At 37.8% G+C, this 22,152-nt stretch overlaps 1 protein-coding gene across 4 annotated transcripts in view; it reads left to right on the plus strand.

The window, feature by feature from the left end:
* sdk2b (sidekick cell adhesion molecule 2b) overlaps positions 1 to 22,152 on the plus strand; it is a 943,317-nt gene that overhangs the window by 145,984 nt on the left and 775,181 nt on the right. The gene's annotated exons all lie outside the window — the stretch shown is intronic.

The following is a 22,152-nucleotide window of genomic DNA, read 5'->3' on the forward strand; positions in this document are numbered from 1 at the left end:
AAATAATGTACACATAATGGTGTTTAAAAAATAAACGAGCATCATCTAATATGTTTAAAATTTGCATGTTCTGAGGTACTGCTGCCGTGTACTGTGATGGTAAGGACATTAATTCAGAATATTAAAGGAAATGTAACTTTTAATTAAAAAAAAACAAAACTGAATTGCTTTAAATGATAGAAAGTAATTTTTTTTTTCTGTGTCAAATGCATTAACAGAATTATCATCTTGGCAGTATAACAAACACCCTTTATGCATGGGCTGATTCAGTTGGATTTCTCTCTTGATAACATAATTTTTAATGCCATTACTGAGGTAATAGCCTTGTAATATAAAGAATTAAGTCCAAATCTCTTATTTGGAGTTTTAAGCCCATGCTAACTTAGGAGTCAACACCACAGGACTGTGGTTTTAAAGGTGTGAAGGGCATCAGGAAGTGCTGACTTCATTTCTAACATTTGGTAAGCTGGTGGTGCGTTCAGATGCAGAGGCCTCTATGGGGCCAACCATAGGTGTTAATCTTTTTTAAAGTAAGTTTTTTACAATCACAAGACCTTGCTGAAAATTAAGAACTGGAAGTACTGCAAGTCTACCCAATCAGCAAGTTTCTTGTTGGCAGAGAAACTGAAGGATCTGGACTCGGGGCGGATCATATTACTGCCCGGAGAGATGCGCAAAGATGGTGTGCAGTCTAACAGTGAGTGATCGTATTAGTTGCTTTTCTTGTGACTGCAAGATTCTGTTAAACATTGTTAATGTGGAATGCTGCAAGTCTGATTTGCTGGTTTATCGGCAAGCGGCGGAGGAGCTGTATGTTCTCAGTCGTATCAAGGACTAGGCCACAAGCTGTGGTCTTGCCTGTTTGCAACTGCCCAAGAGAGATGTGTCAGAATTGGTACACTCCAGCAGAATGTTTGAGGCTGTATGGTGCAGCATACATGCTGAATCTTGGCAGCCCTCCAGTGTTTGCTGAGCTGAAGACGAGATGTATTGTGTTTGACTGCAGACAGTTGCCACATTCATAGACTCAGGGACTAGGACTTGGACTATATATTTTCTTGTGTGACTGTATTTTACTGCAGTCCTATATGCACTATTTCTGCCTTGTGTATGTATGCCTGTTGGTACTGTATGTTGCACCTTGTCCCTGGAATAACATTCTGGTTGGCTGTATTCCTGTATGGTTGAATGATAATTAAGTTTGAACTTGACTTAAGATTGGCCTTTTAATTCATCATGACTGAATTCTCTTCTTTCCCAAAAGTTAAGGCTAATGAAATGGCTTCATGGAAAACCAGGACGAGTCTGCAGTACAGCTGCAAGATATCAGCTGGTAAATTCTGTCAGAAACCCCACCTGACCTGCTTTATCAAAGCCTGTGATAATCATTGTTTCCACAGGAATTAACTGTGGGAAGTCTAGATGGCAAATTGGACAAGCAATTGAGGGAGAAGGAAACAGATAGATTTGTTGATAGATGTGGAGGGCACATATGGGAGGAGGCTTGACAAGGGCATTGTGCTTGTATGTGATGTTTGTTCTAGTTTGCTTGGGAAACTTGGAGTAAAACAAGCCAAAAATGATCATTGGAGCATTTGCGATAAAATTATAGTTAATTTGGCTGCTGCTTTGAACAAGGCGGTCTTTGGAACTTTGCTATAAATGTGTGTTGTATAATTTTCTGTTCAAAGAATTGCAAAGTAGGTAAGACAGTGAATGGTGACCTCTTCCACAGATACAGTACAAATTGATCATCAGTGTTTAATGTCTATTCACACAAGTGGTAAGGCAGAGAGTGGTTTGTACTCTCCATAGAAATGTAGATGCAGTGTAGTTTCAATCTGCAATCAAGTCCTTCACTAAGGTTGATGATAGTGCTGTTGGCTGTTTTACACTGATGCTGCTGACACACTCTGGTGGGTATAATGGTAAATATGTAAACCACATTGTTTAATGGCTACCTAAGATGCTTAAGCATCTTATTACTGTTAACCCAGAACTTACTGCCGGAGCAGGTTGTGATTGTTTGCTACTGCCATTGCCCTGAGCTGTTGCAGTGAAAAGTGATAAGGATTTTGTGCAATATAATGTTGTTCTGGGTCAGAAGGCTGGGGCAGTGAATGCATGGTAGGACAGTGATGAAGAGACAGAATAAACACATAACAAAACAGTTTGATGTTTGGCAGTACACTAAAAGCTGGGGCAATTCAGTGGGTTGGGCTGCACCTTTGGAGGGGAATGGGCATTCATTATTTCAGATCAAGACCCTTCATCTGGTCTATAGTGTTATACCAGATTCCAGCATCTACAGTCCTTTGTGTCTCCTTGATGTTCAGCAAAGTCAATCCCTCAGGAAGCTATCAAAGCTTTCAAGTATTTTGAATCTTTCTGACTGTGCAGGCCATTCTTCAAAATCCAAAAATTTGAAATCTTCAAAAAATTTGAAGACGTCTCCAAAATCCTTCATAGTTAAAAACACTCAAAGCTATTCAAATCAATTACATTTGAAGAATTTTTTTTCAATCTTAGAAACTATTTCATTTTGGAACTATAAAAGTATTTTTAAATAATTAAATGCATCAAAACAAATTAAATTAGTTCGGAAGGTATTAATACTTTCATTTCTCCTTCACAGTAATCCCCCTCCTTTCAATTGAATGAGCTTATGCTGCTAGAGAATTGCAGCAGTTTGTACTCTGCCACTGGGACTACATGTGGAATTCAATGTCAGATCAGCATGTAGATGGGGGAATTGCTTGTAGAACTCCACCAGCAAGTTTGCAGCCTCAATGCACTTGGGGATGACCCTAATTTTGGTGGCACATTCACAGAGTAATGATGTAAGATTCACATGGAACTACATGGATTTCTCAGCAATTCTGCCCCATTGATTTCATTTGGGGGGGGGGGGAGGTGGGATAACTGCTAAAACAGTTACATTAACTACAGCAGCCAATCTGCTTTGTATGATTGCCATTGGACCTAAAGTTTAATTGAAGAAAGCAACAAGGATGAAGGGCATCATAAATTGAAGCTATTAAATTTTGGTTTTAAGTGAATATATAATTTACTTCATAAAGGGGAGCAGCAAAAGGCTGTGTTTGATCAGAGTAATCAGGAATTTACAGAGTATTTATGCTCTTTAAAATTTTTTAGCCTACTAAACTAGGTCATTAAGAATGCTATTTAATTTGTGATATCTTGGGAACTCATTTGCTGCCTGAAATTCATATATTTTGTTTTAGTTTGGTTTACTTGCAAAACCTTAATCAGCAAAGACCAATGCCTAGAAATTATTTTTTTACTTGCACTAAAGTAGCATTGAATGTGTAGCATGCTATGATTATATTAAAATACGCAATTAAGATTGCAATCTCGCATTCCACAATAACAGAACAGTACTGATGCTGCATCAGCTTTAATGTTTGTTTTTGTACTGATCTACTGTAATATGTCGTTGCCACCATTAACATTGTATCTGCACTATGGGACCTCCCTTCAAATGGATATATACAAGCTACACTCTTCCATCTACTGGAAATGGCTGCTTCTTTAAAAAGGTGCTATGGTGAAGAAAGAGTGAAGGGAGAGTGTTCTTAGGATCTTATTGAACTGGACAGGTTGCCAGAAGGTGGGGAAATGCTTTCTGAGAATCAAGAGGGATATAATCTGTACTATATCTGAGACTCACAATTATTACAGCCAGGTGCTTCTGGCAGCCGGTTGCCTGGTTTGAAATATGCAGTCTACAATTACATTTGCTTTGGAGAAGGTTACAGTGAAGGCAATGCCTATGTCTGCTCTGTCTTTTCTGAAAGGTAGATGAAGTCTTCTCTCCTTGAATATGAGATTTGGGTGACCTTCCCAGTTCAGTGAGCAGCGAACTATGAGAGCTTGCAAAACCCAGCAGTAACAACTTGAAATAACCCTGAAGCAAGAAAGATAAAGTGTGATGACAATTTTGATTTTAAATATAACAGCAATCCTAGCACACGAGCCAGTACTTGTATTCTCTGTATCATAGGAATCTAGATCAGAGTAGGGTCCCTTTAATTTGTGCAAATAAGACTTGGGCAGTGAGCCCTTCTCTGACACTTCCATGGTTCCTGTAGTTGCCTATAATATTTCCAATGCTCATGGTCGATCTCCTTACCATTCAGCAAGAAAAGTTCTGAGTGTTGACAAGTCCCCATTCAATACACCCTCTATGTGAAGAAAAATCATTGAATATATGAGAAAGACTCACTTGTGTAAGAGTCAACAGTGGGTAGAACAAGACTGCACTCTGTTGTGGAGTAGTCTGACAAAAAAATGTCATCTGTGTTAGCCCTTTAAATAACACAATTTGGGCAGAATCCATGTTAATAAAAGCAATTGCTTCCTTAATTAAATAAAAGTCCTCATTTATCAAACAGTAAGGCTGAAAATTATGCTGGAGCCAGATACTGGGCACTTTTTGCTGACATTAATTTTGGATGAGTTTAATGTTGGAATCTTGTTTCCAGAGCTGGTGAAAATCCCAAATGGGAAGTCCTTTCTTTATGAGCACCAAGTGGTCTGGAATTAGGTGCAATTTGCCTTCAGCTCAGACTGCACATTTTTGTTTTAGTACAAGAATAACTTCATAGCCCCATTGTTATTTTTGTTGAGAAGATGGAGATTGGGGGTGACGTATGGGAGGAAGCTGAGCATAGAATTGGAACTCTCCATTAAAATTGTAGTAGTGGAGCATTCTGCGGAGATAAAATCATAAATATCACCTCATGTTTGCAAGTATACTGTCAAGAATGTCCAATGCTCAGCAAGTGTATAGGAGCAATAACTGAGAAATTACTGCATTTTGTTTGCCCTAATAGATGATGTAATCAAAATTTTGAGTTTTTTTTTACAAACTCTTCAAAATGCAATCAGGAATAGTCAATCAGCCACTGGTACTAATGTAGGTCTTTCATAAAAGCAAAGTGGCATAAAGCGAACTTTTGTAAAGTGGAGTAACACCTGTATTTGAACTATACCTTGCCACACAGTCATGAGTGGCTGTGATCAATCAGGATGGACCATAATATGTAGGAGCAGAATTAGGCCATTTGGTACATTGAATCTGCTACGCCATTTTATCATGGCTGATCCTTTTCCTTCTTAGCCATATTCTCCTGCCTTCACCCCATAACCCTTCATGCCCTGACTAATCAAGAATCTATCAATCTCTGTCTTCAATATACACAATGTTTTAGGCTCCAGAGCCACCTCTGGCAACAAATTCCACAGGTTCATACCTCTAGCTAAAGAAGTTCCTTCTCATCTTCTTTCAAAATGGTCAACCCTCTATTCTGAAGCTGTGTTTTCTGGTCTTAGACTACACCACCATAAGAAACCTCCTCTCCACATCCACTCCGGATGATCCCACCCCCTTCTGAATCCCAAGTGAGTACAATCCCAGAGTAATCAAACACTCTTCATTTGACAAGCCTTTCAATCCTGCAATCATTTTCATGAAGCTCCTTTGATCCCTCTACAATGTCAGCATATCCATTCTTAGATACGGAGCCCAAAATTGCTTACAATACTCCAAGTGAGGTCTCACCAGTCCCTTATAAAGCCTCAACATTACATCCTTACTTTTATATTCTAATCCTCTGAAAATGAGTGGTAACATTGCATTTGCTTTCCTCACCACAGACTAACTTCTAGTGAATCCTGCACAAGGACTCCCAAGCCAATTTGCATCTCAGATTTTAGAATTTTCTCTCCATTTAGAAAATAGACAACCCTTTTATTTCTTCTACCAAAGTGCATGACCATACACTTCTTGACACTGTATTTCATCTGCCCTTTCTTTGCCCATTCTCCTAATCTGTTAAGTTCTTCTGTAGCCCCTCTGCTTCCTCAAATTACCTGCCCTTCCACCTGTCTTCATATTGCTCGCAGACTTGGCCATAAAGCCATCATTCTGTCATCCCAATCATTGACTTATAATGTAAAAGGAAGTCGTTCCAACACAGACCCCTGTGGAAATCCAGCAAGAGAAAATCTGAAGATACTGGAAATCTAAGCAACACTCACAAAGTGCTGAAGGAACTTAGCAGGCCAGGCAGTATCTATGGAAAAGAGTACAGTTAATGTTTCAGGCTTGACTGTACTCTTTTCCATAGATACTGTGTGGCCTGCTGAGTTCCTCCAGCAGTCTGTGTGTGTTCCCTGTGAACACCACTAGTCATCAGCAACCAACTAGTAAAGGCTCCCTTTATTCTTACTCTTTGCCTCCTGCCAATCAGTTAATGTTTTATCCATGCTGGTATCTTTACTGTAATACCACGGGCTCTTAACTTGTTAAGCAGACTCGTGTGGCATCTTGTCAAAGGCCCTCTGAAAATCCAAGTACACAATATCAACTGATTCTCCTTTGTCTATCCTGCTTATTATTTCTTCAAAGAATTCCAACAGATTTGTCAGGCATGATTGTCCCTTGAGGAAATCATGTTTACTTCAGTCTATTTTATCATGTGGCTCCAAGTACCCCAAAACCACATCCTTAACAATTGTTTCCAACATCTTCCCAGCCACTGAGGTCAGACTAACTGGTCTATATTTACCTTTCTTCTGCTGTCTCCCATCTTGAAGAGTGGAGTGCCATTTGCAATTTATCAGTCTTCTGGAATGATGCCAGAATCCTTTGGTTCTTGATAGATCATTACTAGTGCATCCACAATCTCTTCAGCCACCTCTTTCAGAACTCTGGGGTGTAGATCACCTGATCCAGATGAGTGATTTACCTTTAGAACTTATAGTTCCCCAAGCACTTTCTCCCTAGTTAAGGGCAACTTCACTCACTTCTGTCCCCTGACACTCTTGAATGTCCAACATACTGCTAGTGTTTTCCACAATGAAGAATAATGCAAAATGCCTACTCAGTTCATTCATCCATTTCCTTGTTCCATTACCATCACTCCAGCATAATTTATCAGCAGTCCGATATCTGTTCTCACTGCTCTTTTACTCTTTATATATCTGAAGAACCTTCTGGTGCCCTTCTTAATATTATTAGCTAGCTTACCTTCATATTCCACCATTTCTTTCTTTATAACTTTTTAGTTGCTTTCTGTTGGATTTTAAGAGCTTCCCATCAAACTGCCCATTAATTTTTGCTCTTTTATGTGGCCTCTCTGGCTTTTATGTTGCCTTTGACTTCCCTTGCCAGCCACGGTTGTATCATCCTGCTGAAACCCCTTCTTACTGGGCATCACAGAAACGCATGTGGTTAACTCCTCGCTAACAAGTCAATGGACTCAGCAGTGCTAAAATCACCTTTCTCCAATTCCGTACACCTAGGGTCGATATGACTTGGGTCCTACCAGATCGAGAGAGCCGAGATGTTTCGACCACCTGAGCCCCAGTTTGAGCGAATACTGTGTAAATGCTGCCCACTTGCTGGGAATACTGTGTAAGTGCTGGGAAATCTCAGCAGGTCAGGCAGCAGGGAAAGAAAAATGGAGATAACGTTTCAGGTGACACACACAAAACATTGGAGGAACTCAGCAGGTCAGGCAGCATCTGTAGAAAAGAGTCCAGTCGACATTTTGGGCCGAGACCCTTCAGCAGGACCCTTCTGAAGGTCTTGGACCCTTCATCAGAATTGGGAAAGAGACAAAATAGTTGCATTTTGATTCACAGTGAAACTGGGGACACGTATGGGTTGGACAAAATGCGTAACAGTGGGGAGAGCCCTAGATTGCTTTGTTGATTCTGTTCTCTGTGGACAATCTGGTTGATTGATTAATGTGGTGAGTTAGAGAAAGAACACATATGGAGTCTATGAAATGCAGATCAGAGTTATGCCTGAATTTAAAACCAAAGGAGAATGCCGAAAGATTCCATCAGAATTGACCAGTTCTGAGCCAGTCATCCAAAAGCAGGTTTTCTGAAATTGTTCAGCTGGTTTCCCAAGGGCTGAAATGTACCTTGACAGAAATTGAGGTGCTCTTCTTCAAGGTTATGATGAACCTCATTAGAACAGTGTAAGATGCGATGGATAAGGCAGGTAATTCACATAAAAAGCAACTGGAAGTTCAAAGTTGCCCCTGCAGATGCATCTGGACATATTGCATTCATTAGTACTCAGCATTGAATTAAATATAACCACTGTCTGTATTAGATCTGGCTGGTCAAAGGCCAGAAGCAGAGTGCACTGCTTAGTGTTTGCAGCATTTTCTGTTTTTATTTTGGATTTCCAGCTACTGCATATTTTTAATTTTCATTTACTACACATTTGTTGGAACTCCAGGTAAAGTAATAGATCAGCAGAAATAAATTTAGTAATCTCTAATAATAACTCAGTAAGTAGAACTCAACATAAATTCATTGTGTGAATTTGACATACAAACAGAAAATGCTGGAAAAGGTCAGGCACTGTTTGTGGAAAGTAAAACAAATTTAATGTTTTCTGTAGAAGTCTTTGTTAAGATTGGGGAAAATGAGGAAACAAGGTAGTCTTAAGTTGCAGAGAGGGTGGGAAAGAAGTGATGTGACATATTAAGAGCAAAAAGGATAAGAAGGAACAGAATTGGTCCATTTGAAGATTAGTGTGGAGCTGAAGGAGAAGAGAAGATCTTAAATAAACATTTTGCATTTGTATTTATTCAGAAGATGATCACAAAGTCTGTAGAATGGAGGCAAAACAGTGGTGAGGTCAGGGACCTTATCTGGATGATAGAAGAGGAGGTGCTTGCTATCTGGAGCAAAGTCTCCAAGGCCTGATGAGTCTCCCCTCAAACTTTATGGAAGGCAAGTGCAGAAATTGCAGGGTCCTGAGCAGAGGTATGTAAACTATCTTTAGCCTCAAATGAGGTACTGGAGGATAGCTAAGGTTGTTCCATTATTCAAGAAAGGCTCTAAGAATAAGCCAGGAGATTATAGGCTGATGAGCCTGATGTCAGTAGTGGATAATTATTGGAAGGTATTCAAAGGGACAGGATATGTAAATATTTGGATGGACAAGGCCTGGAAATAGTGGAGTGCTGCAGATATTGGTGCTGAGTCCGTTGTTTGTCATCTATATTAATAATTTGTATGATAATGTGTTAATCTGTATCAGCAACCTTATAAGTAACACCAAGATTGGGGAGGGGTTACTGGATAGTGAGAAAAGATATGAAAGCTTGCTGCGGGACCTGGACCAGCTGGAAAAATGGACTGAAAAATTATAGATGGAATTTATGTGGACAGATGTGAGCTAATGCACTTAGGGAGGAAAAACAAATAAGATTTTTACAATGGACAGTCGGGCACTTAGAAGTGCAGTAGAACAGAGGGAGCTGGGAATACATAATTCCTTGAAAGTGGAATTACAGGTAGATAGGGTCATAAAGAGAGCTTTTTGCATATTGACCCTCATAAATTAGAGTACTGAGTACAGGAATTGGAATGTTTTGTTGAAGTTGTGTAAGGTATTGGTGAGGCCTAATTTGAAGTATCGTGTGTAGCTCTGGTCACCTACCTACAGGAAAGATATCAATAAGATTGAAAGAGTACTGAAAAAATTTACAAAGATGTTGTTGGGACTTGAGTTATAGGGAATGATTGAATAGTTTAGGCCATTATTCCCTGGAGCATAGGAGTATAAGGGGTGATTTGATAGAGTTATCCAGAATTATGATGGTTACAGATAGAGTAAATGCAAGCAGGCTTTTTGTACTGAGGCTGGGTGAGTCTAGAACTAAAGGTCATTGAAGAAAGGCAAAATACTTGAGGGCAACTTGAGGGAGAACTTCACTCAGAAGGTGGTGCATGTGGGGAACGAACTGCCGGCAGAAGTGGTGAATACGAGTTGCATTGCAACATTGAAGCCAGGTTTGGGGAAGTACAGGGATGGGAGGGGTATGGAGGGCTATGGTCCTGATGTGGGTCAATGGGACTAGGCAGAATAACAACTTGGCACGAACTAGATGGGCCAAGTTTATGGGACCTGTTTATGGTCTGTAGTGCTCTATAACTCCATGAACAAGGAAAATAAATTCAAGGAAGTGAGGCCAGCATTTTTGATGTGATTGCACAATTTATGAAGCTGATTGCTTACTAGATTAGGAAAAGCAGTTAGAGAGAGAAAAAAAAACAAATTAAAAAGATGTGAAATACAGATCAGAGATATTGCTGAGACATAAAATGAGAGTGCTGGAAATGCTCAGCTGATTAGTTCCTCCCATTATTTCTTGATGATATCTTGTTTAATTTCCAGACATCTCCTCTCACCTCCTGCCCTGGTCAGAGTAAGGATACAGTTCCTCTGGTACTCACCTTACAACTGTTTGAAGAAAGTAAAACAAAGTTAGTTTTTAGGTAGAAGTTTCCTTGTTAGATTCGGGAAAGTGATTCCACGTTCACTAGATTATACTTCATGATTTCTGTCATTCACCACCAAACACACCATCTCCTCCTTTCTACTTTCAGCCATTTGACAAAGCCATTCCCTTCATGACTGCCCAGTCTGCTCTTCCTCTAACCATTCACTTTTTTCAGTACTTTTGCATGCAACTGTAGAAAGTGCTACACCTGTCCTTCTATCTCTTCCTTTCCCATTAATTTTGTTTGTACTTCTTCCAGTCTAATGTACTGCATGCATTGTTTGCAGTGTGGTCCCTTTTACACTGGGGGAAAAATACAAGTGCAGACAGCTCACTGTTTATGGAGTACCTGCATTCTATCAGAGCTCCCTTCTGCCTCCCACTTTAATTCTCCATTCTACTCCCACTTTGATTTGTGTGTTCAGTGCTGAAGTGTTATTGCAATGCATAAAGTGTGGGGAACAGTATCTCATCATCTGATTTTAGCTTTCTGCACTCACTGTTGATTTCTACATTTTCAAGTTTCTCATTTTCTCAGTTTTTATCAGAATTGCTCTTTGTCATTCAGCTGTGATGATGGTTATGTTTTTCCTCTTTCTATTAGCATAGCTTGACCATTTGGGCACTTTGTACAGCCCTGTATTTTGCACCTTTCCGTGATCTTTTGTTTGTGCTCGTGTCATTAGCTGTGTTCAATTGATTTTGTTCCGTATTTTTCTCTTGCTAACTGTCCCCATTAACCTATTGACCAAGTGATAACTTATCCTCAGAGCAACCATTGCTTAGCCCTATTAAAGAGATTCCCTTCATCTTTTCCCCAACTACTGTGTAATTTCAAACTTACCTTATTTTCTTACTTTCCCAAATCTGGAGAAGGGTCTGAAACATTAACTATTTCACTTTCCACAGCTGCTGCATGACCTGCTGAATCTTTCTGCTTTTATTAGATGGGCAGGTGTCTATGTCTGATTTATCACATCTTTATTTTGAGCATAGCTGCTACGTTGATTTTCTTTGATCTGCTGGTAACATAACTTGATGCCTTGTAATTATTAGCAATTCATCACAAATCATCTCTCAAACCTCTCTAATCTGTTTGTATACTTTTTTGCTCTGTTACTGTAAGTTTATTGCTTGTGCCCATTTAGATTCTGGGTCCATGTGCTTCTCTCAATTAAGTAAAAAATCTTTCATATTTGTTATTTTAGATTGGGGAGAACATATTAAAAATGGAGAGCGTGGCACCTTTCATTTTAACTTCAGGAAGAAAATCTGAATGAGGTTTAATATCATTGCATACGTCATGAAATTTGTCGTTTTGTGGCAGCAGTACTAATAATAGTAACAACATTATGAATTACAATAAGAAACATATATATATATATAATGTTTAAACTAAATAAGTAATGCAAAAAGAGAGCAAAAACAGAAAAAAAGCGATGTAATAGACATGGGTTCATTATCCGTTTAGAAATCTGTTGACAGCTAGGAAGAAGCTGTTCATAACGCATTGAGTGTGCGTCTTCAGGCTCCTGTACCACCTCTTTAATGACAGTAATGAGAAAAGGGCATGGCCTGGGTGTCGGGAGTCCTTAATGATGGATCTTGCCTTTTTGAGGCATTGCCTTTTAAAGGTGTCTTCAATGAAAACATCTTCAAAAGAGTTCAATGATCTCTTTGGTGCTTTTTGTTATTGCAGAATCAGATTGATTAATATTTTTCAACTTGCAATTGAGTCATAGATTATAACAGCATGGAAGCAAATGCTTAGGCCCAGCAGTCCCATGGCAACTACTTTATCATTACTTCTTGTCCCAGTTGCCTGTGTTCAGCCCATAACTTTTCAAATCCCTCTTGTCTATGTACATATACATACGTCTCTTAAATGTTACAGTTGTACCTCCCTTGACCACTTCCTCTGGCAGCTCATTCCAGGTACTTTCTACCACCTGAATACAGAAATTACCTGTCAGGTCTCTTAAATCTCTCCCTACCTTTTCTTGTTTCTCTGCTTTCTAGTTTTAGGCTCCCCAGCCATGGGACAAAGACTATGAGTATTATTTAAATTGATATCCATTTTCTATTCCTCTTCTCAGTTCTCTAACTGATGCAGATCTTTTGGCAGTTCATTGTAACCTGCTCTACTAACAAATGTTCTGCACCACTGTCTTGCAATTCCTTTGAAACAGAGTGAAAGTTGGCAGTGTGTCAACACCAAATGGAAATTCCAAGGATATTAATGATGACAAAACTCTTATTGAGGATGCCTAAAATACTCTTTCACATAATTAGAGCCTGTTAGTAGAATTCTGAACCACACTTGAGTATTGTGGTATCCCAACTAAAGCTAGGTGGATTTATTGTATATCTGAATTGTACAATTTTACTTACTTTGAGTGCATTCATGTTTATAAACAGTTATCAAAAGTCATTTAACATTCAAAATTGATTTTGCAAAGTGGACTAACGAGCTGTTGGTTTAGTGTAGTATCAAGTCAGGACCAGTGTTACTATCTCTTAAAAGTAATCAAGTAGTTAACGTAGTTTGCATTAGACATCTGTGTTAATGTTGTCTATGTTTTTTATTATACTGTACAGGGTTTCAGACTGAAGTATTTCCTTTGGTATTTATCAGCTAGATTATTTACAGGTTGGGTCTGTGACTGTGCTTTTAACAACCTTGAGCCTATAATGTACCTAACATGCTGGATAATTTGCTCAAATCAAATTCAGTTACACTATATACGAGCTAATTTTAGAATCTAGTAACCTGATGAGTAGTCAAAGAAGTCCTAGACTTCTGTGACATAGTGAGGACCTAACCAGGCTCCTTGCAGCTGTTGTCTGAAGTCCAATGCACACACATTAAATTGGGCAATAGACTGAAACTGATAGAATGACTGCAAGCTCAGACGTATTTATGTCTTGAGACAGTAGATAGCATGGGTCACTGATGAGAACTGTGTGGGTAAAATACATATTACTTTACATGCAAGATATCAAAGCAGTGGATTTCATTTAATGTTCCAGAAAATGCCTAACTAAACATCAGCATTGAGTATAACTGTTTATTTCACTTTAAGGGTTTGATCGATCCAACTATTGGCATTTTTTTATGTTGATACATTGTCTACAATGAATACAACATAGTCATAAAGCCAGGATGATATTAATCTTTTCAAAGTTAATGCAAGTGATGATTTTTACCAACTGTAAAATTTGAGCTTCACTGTTTCGTGTATGGCCTAGAATAATGCAACGCACCTTTAATAGCAATTTAAAATCAGCTTAGTTAGTATAGAGGCACAGAGTTGAAGTTAAGCACCCTTAAACTTGCAGTTTCTGTATTACTTTCTTACACACTTATGCACATTAATTCAAAGATTCTTAATGATGACAGCAACAGAATTGCATTACGTGGTATGAAAGATAGTCAACACATATCCAGCTTAGAAACAATTACAAATATAACATTGCATCCTGTGCATGTTCTTTGTTCAGAGCTCCTAAAATTTATATTGAATTCCTTATACAATAAATTTTCCTTAAGTTCCAAAGACTAATGCTTTTTTAAAAGAATTAACGCTTGAGGTTTTTAACAAAATATCATTCATCCTGATTTAATAAAAACAAAACAGTTCTTGCATTTTTTCATAATTTAGTACAGATGGCAGGAACAATTAAGATTCAGATATAAAATATGGAAATCCCAATTTCCTACCATCTGTTTTTCTTGCATATTATAGTTATTGAAAATCATAATAGTTTGATTGGTTAACAAAAAATGATTGGTGTCCATGATAAAGCCATTCTATTTGAACACCGTTACTCAAAATAATGAATTCAACAATATCACGGTCAGTTTATATCAACATATTTAAAGAACCATGTTGCCTGAACATCAAATTAACATCCTTAATGAAGATTTGTAATTTTCCTTTCCCATTAAATTCCAGATACGCCACTGATGTTTTCAAACATTGTTACTTCTGCGATTTCTTACATCAAACTGGAGATGGAAGTCAAGTGCTCAGCATGTAAACACTGTGCATGGAATTTTATTTCACATTCTTTTTGTTTCCACTGTTGTTTCAAACAGCATTTGTTAGTATGTTACCTTTGTATTGATCTTTTCTGACAAGAACACAGATTCGCTATTGCTATATTTTCAAAGAAAATTTAAATACAATTTCTAACAAAGAACTATTTCATAAGTTATTAATTATTTGTGATAATTTAAAAGGAAGTGAAATGTAATAAAGTTATTTTTCTTTAAGAGTTTAAAGAGACATTTTATCTTCACTCTCTACTAGTGTATGAAATATAACTACTTTTGCTTTGGTTCCCAAGAGAGTCTAATCTCCCTTTAATTTGATTTAAGTGAATATACTAAAAATAGTTTTCTCCATCAAAACTGTGCCAAAGCCTTTGGATATTAACATGATGGGGAAAAAGTGACATAATCTTATACACAGCTGTATTCCTTCTCCAGATTTGCTCTTAATGCAGGGGATGCAAAGGGGACCTAGAGCATTTTTTGTGCTTGATGACCCCTTGTAAAATCTATGAAGCATGAAGTTCATTATATCATGCACTTTAGTAAGATCATTGAGTGAGTGGTCTTGAGTGAGGCCTGGAAGTTCAGGAAGGATTAGAGACTGTTATGTTTGTGTGGGTAGTCTATGATTTCAGAAGTGAGAGGACCTGTAAGAAGATCTGCATGTTGAACACCATGGGAATGACCAACTGAATCTGTGCCTTTTTAGCTCAGAAGCTAGACTTGCATGTCTGTGTTGTGCTTTTTAACTCCAAAACATAAAATTGATTGAAAGGAAACAGAGCCAGGAATGTATATCTTAGCTTCAATTTTACTTTAAGCGAGGCACGCCCATATGATGTGGCGGCGTGATGATATATGCCATTCATATACTTTTACATATAACTCGCAATGCATTATGTAAACAACAAATAATGCTTAATCAAACAATATGTTAACAATATTACTGAAATATTAAATACACAGCAGCTGGTAGTGTGCAAGTGAATTTGTAGAAGTGGTCTTAGTTGCTGCCTGAGTCTAGTGGCCAAGATGTTTCTACATGTTATGGAATTCTAAGCAGCAGTATGTCTACTAAAGTGATCATTGATTTGGGTAAGCTTAATTAGATTTAGATTACTCTGATCATGCAGCACACAAAAAGGTTGCAATGCAATTTAGAATGTTAAGGCAAGTGTTTAGGAGTTGAATTAATTTGTGCTAAACAAATGCTTTTTTGTTGCAGCTTATGTTTATGTTAGACAATTTTCACAAAACATATCTTGTCCATTCAATCCTAAGTGCTTGTGCAACTTTCAGAGCATATGAACTGCAGGTTTACAAGTTTATGAACTTCAGTTCATGTGGAGCACAGATTTTTAAAATCTTCATTCTCAATGTTCAGTCATCCAAGCAACCATAATGAACAGCAGTCCATGGACAAGTAGATGTTATAAGTTGATAACTGGAAGGTAGATTTTTGCTGTGTCCATTTGTAGATGTTATTTTTGAGATAGAAAAATGCATGGCTGTGTGCACATTTCATTTCCTGTGGTATTTTACTTAATAAAACAAAAAGGTGGAATTGTCTAGTACTGGTATTGGTTTATTATTGTCATAGTGAAAATCTTGTCCTGCATGCTGTTTATACCAGTGCATTGAGCTAGATTAAGGTAAAACAACAACAATTTAGAATAAAGTGTAAAAGCTACCAAAAGAGTGTAGTGCAAAATCCTAATGAAGTAGATTGTGAGTCCAAGTGTTCATCTTATCATACAAGAAGTCCATTCAACATTGGGAGGGAAGTTGACCTTGTATCTGGTGGGGCATGCTTTTAGGCGTTTGTATCTTCTGCCTGATGGGAGAGAGAAGAAGGCAGAATGCCCAGGGTGAATGGGGTCTTTAATTATGCTAACTGATTTACTGAAGCAGTGTAAAGTATTGACAGAGTCCATAGAAGGGCTTATTCCTGTGATTTGCTGAGCTGTGTCCACAACACTGCAGTTTTATTGTGGTCGCATGCATGGAACATCCATCATCAGGGACCCCAAGTACCCAGCATATGCTCTCTTCTTGCCTCTGCCATCAGGAAGAAGGTACAGGAGACTCAGGACTCACATCATCATTTATTACCCCTCAACTGTCAGGCTCTTGAAGCATAACTTCACTAAATTCACTTGCCCCAATCATTGAAGTGTTCTCACAACTATGAACTCACTTTCAAACACTCTTCATCTTGTGTTCTCAATATTTGTTAATGATCTATTTATTGTTACTACTTTCTTTTTGTATTTGCATAGTTTCTTTGGCACACTAGTTGAACACCCAAGATGGTGCATTCTTTCAATTGATTCATTTGTGGTGGTTATTCTACTATGGATTTATTGAGTATGCCTGCAAGAAAATGAATTTCAAGGTTGTACAAAGTACATATATGTACTTTGATAATAAATTTATTTTGAACTTTATGCATCCAGACAGAAAGCTTTCCATCGAGCATTGATAAAATTGGTAAGAGTTGATGGGGTCATGCTGAATTTCTTTAGCTCCTGAAGAAGTAGAGGCATGGGTGAGTTTTCTTGGTCAGGACATCAGTGTAGTTCGACCCAAACAGTCTATTGATGATGTTCACAACTAGGAACTTGGAAGCCTTAAACCCTCTCAACACTAAAGCCATTAATGTAGACAGGAACATGTGGACAGTTTCTCTTTCTGGTTAATGACCAGCTCTTTATTTTAATTAACATTGAGGGAAAGGTAAAGATATGACACCATGTCTAGAAGTTAACTCATTCCTATACACGGACTCACCATTACTTGAGATGCAGCTTGCTATAGTAAAATCACCTGCACGCATATAGATAGAGTTAGAGCAGATTCTGGCCATGCAGTCATCAGTGTACAGGGAATAGAATGGAAGGCTGAGGACACAACCTAGTGGAGCACCAATGTATGTTTTGCACACTCTATTTGTTTGCAGTTAAACTTGTTAGGAAGAGCTATTTTAGTATTATAAATAAAATCATAGTTGCTTGCCAAGTGGGTTGCACTGGAACTCCCCTTTCTAAGTAAAAATTTGTTTTTTGAAGCTTTCTCCACTGTTTGCATCATCATAAACATTAATATGATGTGCACTCATTTAGAACGATAATTTTGGCATCTGTTTATATTAACATATTTTGAAAAATGCTTAATTGAATCAATTGTAATGCATTGAAAGTTTGATTTCGTGCATTCCATTTACATTTTGTGAAGATGTGTATAGTTAACGTTTCAGGAAAATGTTAATCTTCCATGAGCAGTTTTTTTCTCTACCAGATAAATGAAGAGTAACCTAATGTCTCAACTAACAGTTATAACTTGGCAAAGTTCCTTGTTTCTAGCCACTTATCTGCCTCTAGCAAGTGACACTTAGCTGAAGAATGGGCAGTGTTTGGCTCTGCACATGCATTATCCTGTGATTTGTAGACTTACAATATAGAAAATGAGGGTAGGAGTAAGCTATCCAGCTCTTCTCCAATCAATATGATCAAATAAACTCAGGCCCTTTTCCTATTTTTTTCTCTGTCACTTAACCATTAGAACTATTTCTAAGATGCATTTAATGATTTGGCAACTGCTGTTTGTGGTGAAGAATTTTATAGGCTAATTGCATTTTCCCTAATCTCATCCTAAATGCCATTCCCTGTATCCCCAGCTGTGGCCCCTAGGTCTGCAGCAGCCCACCATTAGAATGCTGGTGTTGCATTAGTCTATCCAGTTTTTTATAACTTTCAATTAAGTCCTCTCTCCTTCTTCTAAACTCAGATGATTATAATTTCAGTTGTCAAAATATCTCTTCAGTGTTACATCAGTCTGGTGATTTGCAATAAATGGTGTAATTCCTATATTGCTTTTCCAACATGTCAAAATATTTTTCTGACTCAAATCCAGATATAAAGCTATGGAAACATTATGAAATTTAAGCAAAATTGTAAATTAAATGGTGCTGAAGAAGCTTGCGGAATGGAATAAATACTAATCCAGGGAAGCTGGAGGAGGGGTTATAATTCCAGAGAATGTGTGATCTAAATGGCTGACAAACCAGCATCTGATTTAGATGTACCAAAGAGGTGGGAGGAAGGAAATGTATTGAAGTCCTGGGAAATTGGATGGAAGATTGCAGAATCAGCATAAGGCTTTATTTAAAAATAAGGACAAAGAATTTGAATTTGGAGTAATAGGGGCAGCAAGTCAATGAAAATCAGTGATGATAAGTGGGAGAGAATGTTTGTTAGCAAAATGATAGAGTTTTTATTGAAAATGATAGAGTTTTTATTGACACTTAAAATGATTTTGAGGAGTTGGAAATGAAATGATTAACAGTCCATTTTGATATCAGCAACTGAGCGCAACTTAACATCCCAAGATAAATCCTGCAAATACCTAACTTTTAATACATTGCATGAGTACCATCTTTTTCATTAATAAAAATACCATTGGAAGTTAAAAATGCTGCTTCTAAATTAACCTTTCTCTTAATAAATCTATATGGAGTTATTTATCTTTTATTTGGAGTTATTTGCTGTAGAGCAATACAACAAAACCTTTGAGTTTGATTTGTGGGATGAGGGTGCTGGCCAAAGGGTAAAGCTTGTGCAAAATATAATCTCTTCTGTGGAGGTAAGAACTATGCATGTTGTCCCAAGGCAAAAACTTTAGATTTGGGGTTCCCAAACTAATATCCACAGACCTCTTGATTAATGCTAAGGGTCCATGGCAAAAAAAAAGTTTGGGAACACTTGCTTAAGATTCTGAGAGGGATTGATAAGGTAAATGTTGAGAGACTGTTTTACCAGATGAAAGGGTTAGGGTTATATATCAGGAACATGAGATGAAGACTCCTTGAAAGTGTGCCCAGTGGCTGTTGGGACTGCTTAGTGATGGGGCGAAAGAAGCTGACTGAAGTAGTCCCTTTAGTTCAAGAATCCAGTGGTTGAGGGGCAACGACTGTTCCTGAACCTAGTCAGCATGGCCTGGATGGTGGAGGTTCTTGATAATGGATAATGATTTCCTGTGACAATGCTCTGTATAGATGTGCTCAATGGTGAGGAGGGCTTTATTTATGATGGACTGGGCCATATTCACTACTTTTCTAGGTTTTTTTTCCTTTCACGGGCATTACATGTTGGATCTAGGGCAGATCCTCTGAAATAGTAACACCGAGGAATTTAAAGTTGCTGACCCTCTGCACCTCTGATCCCCTGATGAAGATTGGTTCATAGACCTCTGTTTTTCTTCTCCTGATGTCAATAATCATACCCTTGGTCTTGCTGACATTAAGTGAGAGGTTGTTGTTATGGCACCACTCGACCAGATTTGCAGTCTGTCTCCTATATGCTGATTCATCACCATCTATGAATTGGCCAATGACAATGGTGTCATCAGCAAGTATGACATTGGAGTTGTGCTTAGTGTCACAGTTTTAAGCATAAAGCAAATAGAGCATGGAGCTAAGCACAGAGCCTTGTTACTGATAAAACTGAAAAATAGTGATTTATCTGATAAGAATTTTTAATTTCTTTACAAGCCTCAGTGAAAATTGATTAATATAACAGCTTGGGGATACATAATGATCTAAAGTTTCTAACGAATTGCAATGATAGGGAATTAGTGTTTCTTCTTAAGTTAGTTATTTTAACTTAGGGATTTGATCTTTTTAAAAACATTTTGTTCAGAGGAATAATTGTTGGTGGGGGGCGCAGAAGTTGGTATTGATCTCAGAACTAAGTCTTCCCAATACATTTGTTTAATTTCTTTGGAAGATGAGTGAAAGATAGTATTGAATCCAGATTTAAGATATCAAATAATCAATTTAGTTGGAGGAGTGTGTAATTAAATAGGACACCACAATCATTAGGACTGTCACTTGCAAGATTATAAGTCAGGTACCTACAGGCTGGTTGTTGAGCTTTGTGTCAGTGGTAGGGAAGTCAATGGACAAAGTTCTGGGAACTAGATTTATGTACTAGATTTGGAAAGGCAGGGACTGATAGCCAGCATGACTTTGAGATGAGGAAAATCCTGATTATCTAGTTTTATTGAGTTTTAGAGGATGTAACAATTAATGAAGGTGGATGTTTGCACAGACTGTGTGAGGAATTTGATGAGGTCTTGCATGTCAGATTGTTACGGAAGGTTTAGACACCTGAGATGTAAAGTGAGCTGGCTAATTTGATCCAAATTTTGTTTCATGATGGGAAGCAGAGAGTACTGGTAGAAAAATATTTTCTTGATTTTCTTTTTGATCTTCTATTTTCTTTTACTGGTGCTAGGATCTTTGCTGGTTATGATATCTGTTGATGACTTGGATGTGAATGTAGTCACCCCTGGGGATGGGGGGTACTTTCTAAGGGGTGGTAATGCAGATGGGGTGCTCTCAGTAGCAAGGGCAGCAGCTGAGGAATTACAGACTTAATTTGAGAAATGAATTACTCATTATCAGCATTTGATCCTCAGTGCCTCACAATTGATTACAATGATCACAGCTTGGCTTATTTTCAGTTACTTTGTGAAAACTTTCAGATACTTTCAAACACTTCAAAATATGTTTGCCCGCACTTAACAGCAAATCAGTAAAGGTTTGGATGCTTCATACAACATTTCATTTCTCAGTGCTAAACCTGGAAAGCCCCATACAATTGGAGAAGAACTGATTCTTTAAACAGTAAGGGAGATTCTGAGTACAGTTTTGCATAGTACACCAGACCAAATGATTAGTGATTCTGCTCGCAAAAACTCTGTTCAAAGACAAATAGATGAAATGTCTGAGAATGTGGAAGGCACGTTGTGCAACATACTTAGGACAACAGAATTTGCTCTGCATTTGGATGAGTCATCTTTGCCAGACAACAAATCTTTGCTTCTTGATTATGCTTGCCTCATAAAAGATGAAAGCATGGTTCAAGAGTTATTTGCAAGGTGACGAGAAACAAATATGAAGGGGAGTCAATATTTTGGGTTGTTGTCAAGAAGAAAGATAGTCCACTCACCAACATTCTTGTTTGTGTAACAGATGGGGCACCATCAATGAGAGCATGCCACTGTGGAGTTATTATTTTTTTGGAATAGCTGTACCTGACATATTTACTCACCAGCAATATCTTGTCACAAATAATCTAAATACTATTAAATACTACTATCACAACGATAAATAAAATCAAGTCCTATGCCCTGAATTCTTTGAAGATTTGAAAGCTTCATTCAGTAATTGACTCAAGAATATCAGACATGACATTGCTTATTTGTGAGAATTACTCATAATGTTTAATGAAATCAATCTTACATTGCAACGAAATGATGTGAATCTTATCAAAGTCTAATCAGTCGTCTCCCATGTCTCTGTCCAATGAACCCTATTTAAGTGCAGCATTGGCTGTCACGACCTAATATTTGAACTTCTCTGGAAGAGAAAGAAAGATGATCTTCAAATGTTCCGTGTCCCGCTGGGTGTGCTGCAGAAAGATATGTCAGAGAGATTTAAGGATCTTCTCTTTATCCAAATTTCATATTGGGTAATAAATCCATTCCTGAACACTTGTAATGAGGCATTAACAGGAGGGATGGATGAAGAACTGATCTTGCCACAAAATGACTTTGAGCTAAGATGGGGTTCAAAAAGTCATACAAAGACTTTTGGTTGCATAAAGAAATTTCTGAACTCTATCCTATGCTGTGCAAAAAGGCCAACATGTTCTTTATTGCCTTTCCAACATTATAGTTAATGGAGCATGGTTTCAG

This window comes from Hypanus sabinus, chromosome 23, assembly GCF_030144855.1.
Source record: "Hypanus sabinus isolate sHypSab1 chromosome 23, sHypSab1.hap1, whole genome shotgun sequence".
In the NCBI taxonomy this organism is placed as follows: Eukaryota; Metazoa; Chordata; class Chondrichthyes; order Myliobatiformes; family Dasyatidae; genus Hypanus; species Hypanus sabinus.